This window comes from Lynx rufus, unplaced genomic scaffold (assembly GCF_022079265.1).
Source record: "Lynx rufus isolate CCGP_SWC_20201006 ecotype Redwood Valley unplaced genomic scaffold, mLynRuf1.p SCAF_14, whole genome shotgun sequence".
In the NCBI taxonomy this organism is placed as follows: domain Eukaryota; kingdom Metazoa; phylum Chordata; class Mammalia; order Carnivora; family Felidae; genus Lynx; species Lynx rufus.
The window spans coordinates 56,911,860-56,919,838 of NW_025814828.1; positions in this window are offsets into that span (position 1 = coordinate 56,911,860).

Consider the following 7,979-nt stretch of genomic DNA (forward strand, 5'->3'; position numbering starts at 1 on the left):
TGACCGATTGTGAATTGTCTGTTACATCAGAATTTTTTTTAGATGGCAAACTTCTTAATTAATTAAGCACAAAGCAGGTTTTCCAACAGACCCAGATATCCTTAGTTTTTCCATAAGAGGCCAAACCACAAACCTATGTTTAGTAAGCAGTGCTTTAGCATTCCATCCAATTTGCAAGAGGCCTAAATGTCCAATGAATTTAATCCAGCTTATCATCCAAGCAAAACTTTACAGCTTCAGGTTACCAAAGACCTTGAAAGGTATCTTAACAATTATTCATGAAAACTTTTGAGACAGAGTTAGCCATCCTTTTAAGTTTTTTTTGTTGTTTTTAAAAAATTCCAATAGAGATAACATGAGCTTATTTTACCTTTATTAAAATTTATGTATTTACTTTATTGTGTCCATAAACTTTGTGTAAATTAAGTATCCATTATAGATAGGTAATATTGTTTGTATTATATATATAGACCAAGGATCTAGGTAATTAGATCACTGGTACTTCAAATATAATTAGGTAAGATTAAACACAATTCACTCTCATTGTTTCTGCACTATAAAAGCAAAGTTGGGTATAAGTTGATCTTTGCATACTGATGCAATGTGCCTCCTCTAGCAAAGAGTTCTGATTATCAATCTACCAATATGATCAAATGTTGCTGTATATTCTTATACTAATTGGAAATAACTCAAGGGATGACTTAATTCTTCAAGGATATAAAGGTTTCTTATATGCAAGGTATTTTTTATTACTACATCAGATAATTTACATTCATTCATAGTAGAGTCTTGTAATCCAATGAGAGGTGTGTGTGTGTGTGTGTGTGTGTGCGTGTGTGTGTTATAGAAGAAATTTTGTGACACTCAGAGTTAGATTGGAATCTAATCCCTTGAAAGGAAGGCAATATAATCTATTTAGCACAACACTATAAATCTCTCACAATAATGTTACAGGGAAGCATGTATAGGCAACACATTGAAAAGACTTGTGGTTTTAAACTATCATGATTGTAGATTTTAATAACTTTCCCTATTAGCCAGTTTTCCCTCAGTAAGTAACTCCTTAAAAACTATTATCTCAAGTTCCAGGTAGCCTAGACTTCTGGTATGAAAATTGTGGGTAGGCATTGATTGATTCTGCAAATTTTGGCATAGAATTGCCTAAAGACTCACATAACTTCTTTAATGCATTCAGATGCAATGATTTTGTGAATCTGTGGTAAAGATGTTGAGGATAATTTATGTTCTTTTCAGCTCACAAAACCATTGCAGAACACATTCTGAAATTTCCCACATGATGGAAGTTAAAGTTTGATTAAATTGAAGAGTTGTGAAATTGTGGCTAGAAGACATCCAGCACAATTAGAGAAAGAATAAATCTCAAGTGAGAGTTTATTGTCTTCCTCAAAAGAAAGCCTATGGTTATGGTTCTGTTCTTGCTCCATGAATATCTGTAGTACCATGTCTTTTTATTTTCCTGTTTCCAGGGCTGTACCAAAGAGTAATATGTGAAGATTATTGGACAAGAATTTCAAAGTCATGAAACAATTAATTATTTCTTCTATACCCCTGAAACTGAAATAAAATAAGGAAAACAAATGATCTGGACTCTCACTTAGGCAAATTTTGAGAGAAGAAAGAACATGGAAAATGACTTGATTTACTTTTTCTATCATAGAGTTTTAGGCTTAGATTATCCTTAGATTATCTAAATAAAGAAGAAAATAAACTTAATTTAGCAAACATCCAATTGTCTACTAGTGTGGTGAAAGTGCCAGAGTGTTTGAAGGGGGATGCAAATATTAATTAGAGGAGATCTTTACCTTTGACAAGCTCACAGTGCTGAAAGAATGGCAATTAGAAAAATGCATTCTTTTAAACTTTATTTATTTATTTTGAGAGAGAGAGAGCCAGTTGGGGAGGAGCAGAGAGAAGAGGGGGAGAGAATCCCAATCAGGCTCCACACTGTCAGCACTAAGCTCAATGTGGGCTCAAACCCAAGAACTGTGAGACTCTGACCTGAGCCAAAACCAAGAGCCAGATGCTTAACTGACTGAGCCACCCAGGGAGCCCCAAAATACATTTTTAGTGAATAATTGATCATATAATTTTAATGTATACTATCGGGATAATCTTGGAAAGTACCATGAAACCATTTATGAATTCATTTCCAGCCTATTAACTAAACACTATAGCCAGAAGAAAGATTTAATACTCTTTTAAGCCTCAAGTAAAATCTCATTTCATTCACAGAGATTTTCCTGTTTGCTTCAAAGTATGCACTCCTTTTTTTAAACTCCCATATTTCATATTGTCTAAGTAATATCTACATAAATTATATAGTATTTTGTGTCATTATTTACATCTTTATGAATAAAATTTTCTGCATTAGAATATAAATTATATGAGAGCAGTGTTGTTTTTCTTGTCTGTTTGATACAGTGCTATACCTACAGCGTGGTAAATAAGAACATTTGTTGAAAAATTAGTAAGCAAATTATAGGAGGTGTTTAGTTACTCATTAAGTAGCTTGACACATAATTCATTTTGTTTATTCTATTTTAATTGGCCAAAATATTTCTTACAATTTGCTACTTCTGCTTTTTCTGTTTTGTTCCAAAGCAGTAGGATGCAATCAGATGTCTATGATCCCCCCCCCATATCAAAAAGGAGACTAACGTAAAGAATAATGAAGTCTTTTAAATTATGACTTACTAAAATGTGCTGAGAAGTCTGATAGCTCTTAGACTTCACATGGATATTTACTACTTTTCTCATTGTTTGGGTGTTTTCTAGTCTAAATAATATTGAGTAAAGCTTTATTTCAAATATATATGTACACACACATATATAAATGCTTCATTAAACTAATTTTTATATAATTGTGTTGGACCCCTGTTTTAAATATTATCTTAGTTAACTAGAATCCAAATGTTGAAAAAGACCCTGAATTATTGCATTTCGTTGATTAGTTTTCAAACTGCTAAAAATATGCCTCCCAGCAATGCACTATAAACCAAATATAATAAATGCAGATTTTAAAAATCAGCTGTATCTTGCCACGTTTCTTATTAGAGCTATTAAAATCAAACTAAAATAGTATGTGCTCCTAATTAAAAACAATACTTAAATACACAGAATAGAATATATTCATAAATTTAATTCATTTCTGTGGAATGAAAAGAGGCATTGTCATTTTATAACATTCTTCATCTGTATTCTTTCATTTGCCATCATATTCAGAAAATTTAACATTCATACTGATGGCTTATTAATCCCCCCAACCTCACAATTATTTTCTTTCAGCTAGTCAACTCTTACACATATTATTTTGGAAGGCCCTTGTCCTCAAATGACCATAGCTGCCAACAAACAAAATCACATGGCATCACATTCTTCCATCTTTTATTTCTTGTACTTAGGCTTCCCTGTTTCAGACGATAAGCTTCTTATTATTTAGTGTATCCTGCTCAACTTCACTCACTATATCAATATTTTTCTCTCTTTAAGTGCTGATCTTTACTAAACCTAGCTTGATAGCTTGTGACTTTTTAAACTCATCTTTTTATTTTGAAATAACTGAGGATTCACAAGCAAATATAAGAAATACTATAGATAGATGCTGCATGCCTAATGCAGTATTTTTAAGTACAAAGTAGTGCAGAACATTTCTGGAACTTTTTTATCTTGCATGACTGAAAGGTTTTACACATTGAGCAGCAATTTCCCACTTCCCTTTGTACACATGCCTTGGCAGCCACTATTCTATACTCCCTTTCTATGAGTTTGACTATTTTATATTCCTCATATAAGTGGTATTATATAAGTGGTATCATGTAGTATTTATCTTTCTGTGTCTGGCTTACTTCACTTGGGGTAATATCCTCCAGGTTCACATTTGAAGTATTTTCACAAATGACAGGAATTCTTTTTGTAAGACTGAATAATACTCCATTTTTTGTGAATAATATCATATATATACATATATAACATTTTTATGTCCATTCATCTGTTGATGGACATTTCATTTGCAGCCATGTCTTAGTGGTTGTGAATAAAGCTGCAATGAACATGGGAGTTCAGAAACCTATTTGAGATTCTGATTTCAATTATTTTGGAGATATACCTAAAAGTGTGATTACTGTATAATGTAATGGCTTTCCTTTTAGTTTTTTCAGGACTGTCTATATTGTTTTCCATAGTGGCTGCACTAATTTACATTCTCACCAACATTGTATAAAAGTTCCTTTTTTCAATATCCTCAATAACATTTTATAAATGTTATAATAATCAACCTAACAGATGTAAGATGCAATATTGTGGTTTTGATTTTCAGTTCCCTGATTAGTGCTGTTAACCAAATTTTCATATACCTGTTGCGCATTTGGATATCTTCTTTAACGAAAGGTCTACTAATGTCATTTTTCAAATTTTTAGTAGGGTTATTTGACTTTTGCCACTTAGTTGTGAGCCTCTTATATATTCCAAATATTAACCCTTTATCAGATACATGATTTGCAAATATTTTTCCCATTGTGCACATTGCCTTTTCACTTTTTAAAATTTAAATCCAAGTTAGTTAACATATGGTGTAGTCTTAGTTTTAGAAGTAGAACCCAGTGCTTCATCTCTTTCATATGACACCCAGTGCTCATCCCAAAAAGTGCCCTCCTTAGTGACCATCACCCATTTAACCCATCCCTCCACCCACCTCCCTTCTAGAAACCCTCAGTTTGTTCTCTGTATTTAAGAGTATCTTATGGTTTGCCTCCCTCTCTGTTTTTTTCTTATTTTTTCTTCTCTTCCCCTATGTTCATCTGTTGTGTTTATCATATTTCACATATGAGCATAATCGTATGTTATCTGTCTTTCTCTGACTGACTTATTTGCTTACAATAACACACTCTAGTTCAATCCACATTGTAGTAAGTGGCAAGATTTCACTCTTTTTTCATCACTCAGTAGTATTCCATTGTATATATAATATTATATATATATAATTTCTGTATCCATTCATAAGTCCATGGATATTTGGGTTGTTTCCATAGTTTGGTTATTGATGATAGCACAGCTATAAACATTGGGGTGCATGTGATCCTTTGAATCACCGTTTTCTTATCCACTGGTTAAATACCTAATAGTGTAATTGCTGGGTGATAAGGTAGTTATATTTTTAATTTTTTGAAGAACCTCCATACTGTTTTCCAGAGTGGTTCATTGCCTTTTTAATTTGTGGATTTCTTGCTTTGCTATGGATAATCATTTTTTTTATTGTTTGAGGAAATTCCACTTGTTTATTTAGGCTATCGTTCCTATGCTTTAGCAACATATTCAAGAAATAATTACCAATACCAAAGTAAAACATATTTTCCTCTCTGTTTTCTTCTAGAAGTTTTAGGGTTTCAGGCCTTACACTTTAGTCTTTAATCCATTTTGACTTCATTTTTATGTATAGTGTAAGGTAAGGATCCAATTTCATTCTTTTGCACATGGACACCTAGTTTTCCCAACATCATTTGTTGAAGAGATTATCCTTTCTCAATTGTGTGTTCTTGGACCCTTGTGGAAAATAGGAATATGGATTATATATGTGGGTTTATTTATGGGTTCTTGATTCTGTTCTAATGGTCTATGTGTGTTTTTATACCAGTACCATATTGTACTGTTACTGTAGAGTACTTGCTTGCTGTAGCCTTGTAATATATTTTGAAATCAGGATGTGTTAGTTATTCAAAGCTCTCCAGCTTTGTTATTCTTGCTCAGGATAGCCTTGGCTATTCTGAGGCCTCTGTGATTCTATATAAATATTAGGATTTTATTTTCTATTTCTATAATAACTAACACTGAGATCTTGATGGAGATTGTATTCATTCTGTAGATTGCTTTGTGGAGTATGAACATTTATTTATTTTGTTTTTAACACAAGCAAGATTTTTTTCAATATATGAAATTTATTGTCAAATTGGTTTCCATAAAACACCCAGTGCTCATCCCAAAAGGTGCCCTCCTCAATACCCATCACCCACCCTCCCCTCCCTCCCACCCCCCATCAACCCTCAATTTGTTCTCAGTTTTTAAGAGTCTCTTATATTTTGGCTCTCTCCCACTCTAACCTCTTTGTTTTTCCTTCCCCTCCCCCATGGGTTTCTTTTAAGTTTCTCAGGATCCACCACAGAGTGAAAACATATGGTGTCTGGGTTTCTCTGTATGGTTATTTCACTTAGCATCACACTCTCCAGTTCCATCCACGTTGCTACAAAGGGCCATATTTCGTTCTTTCTCATTGCCCTGTAGTACTCCATTCTATATATAAACCACAATTTCTTTCTCCATTCACCAGTTGATGGACATTTAGGCTCTTTCCATAATTTGGCTATTGTTGAGAGTGCTGCTATGAACATTGGGTTACAAGTGCCCCTGTGAATCAGTACTCCTGTATCCCTTGGGTAAATTCTTAGCAGTGCTATTGGTGGGTCATAGGGTAGGTTTATTCTTAATTTTCTGAGGAACCTCCACATTGTTTTCCAGAGTGGCTGCACCAATTTGCATTCCCACCAACAGTGCAAGAGGGTTCCCGTTTCTCCACATCCTCTCCAGCATCTATAGTCTCCTGATTTGTTCATTTTGGCCACTCTAACTGGCGAGAGGTGATATCTGAGTGTGGTTTTGATTTGTATTTCCCTGATGAGGAGGGACATTGAGCATCTTTTCATGTGCCTGTTGGCCATCCCGATGTCTTCTTTAGAGAAGTGTCTATTCATGTTTTCTGCCCATTTCTTCACTGGGTTCTTTGTTTTTCGTGTGTGGAGTTTGGTGAGCTCTTTATAGATTTTGGATACTAGCCCTTTGTCCGATATGTCATTTGCAAATATCTTTTCCCATTCCGTTGGTTGCCTTTTAGGTTTGTTGGTTGTTTCCTTTGCTGTGCAGAAGCTTTTTTTTTTTTATATGAAATTTATTGACAAATTGGTTTCCATACAACACCCAGTGCTCATCCCAAAAGGTGCACTCCTCAATACCCATCACCCACCCGCCCCTCCCTCCCACCCCCCATCAACCCTCAGTTTGTTCTCAGTTTTTAACAGTCTCTTATGCTTTGGATCTCTCCCACTCTAACGTCCTTTTTTTTTTTTTTCCTTCCCCTCCCCCATGGGTTCCTGTTGAGTTTCTCAGGATCCACATAAGAGTGAAACCATATGGTATCTGTCTTTCTCTGTATGGCTTATTTCACTTAGCATCACACTCTCCAGTTCCATCCACGTTGCTACAAAAGGCCATATTTCATTTTTTCTCATTGCCACGTAGTATTCCATTGTGTATATAAACCACAATTTCTTTATCCATTCATCAGTTGATGGACATTTAGGCTCTTTCCATAATTTGGCTATTGTTGAGAGTGCTGCTATGAACATTGGGGTACAAGTGCCCCTATGCATCAGTACTCCTGTATCCCTTGGGTAAATTCCTAGCAGTGCTATTGCTGGGTCATAGGGTAGGTCTATTTTTAATTTTCTGAGGAACCTCCACACTGCTTTCCAGAGAGGCTGCACCAATTTGCATTCCCACCAACAGTGCAAGAGGGTTCCCGTTTCTCCACATCCTCTCCAGCATCTATAGTCTCCTGATTTGTTCATTTTGGCCACTCTGACTGGCGTGAGGTGATACCTGAGTGTGGTTTTGATTTGTATTTCCCTGATGAGGAGCGACGCTGAACATCTTTTCATGTGCCTGTTGGCCATCTGGATGTCTTCTTTAGAGAAGTGTCTATTCATGTTTTCTGCCCATTTCTTCACTGGGTTCTTTGTTTTTCGGGTGTGGAGTTTGGTGAGCTCTTTATAGATTTTAGATACTAGCCCTTTGTCCGATATGTCATTTGCAAATATCTTTTCCCATTCCGTTGGTTGCCTTTTAGTTTTGTTGGTTGTTTCCTTTGCTGTGCAGAAGCTTTTTATCTTCATAAGGTCCCAGTAATTCACTTT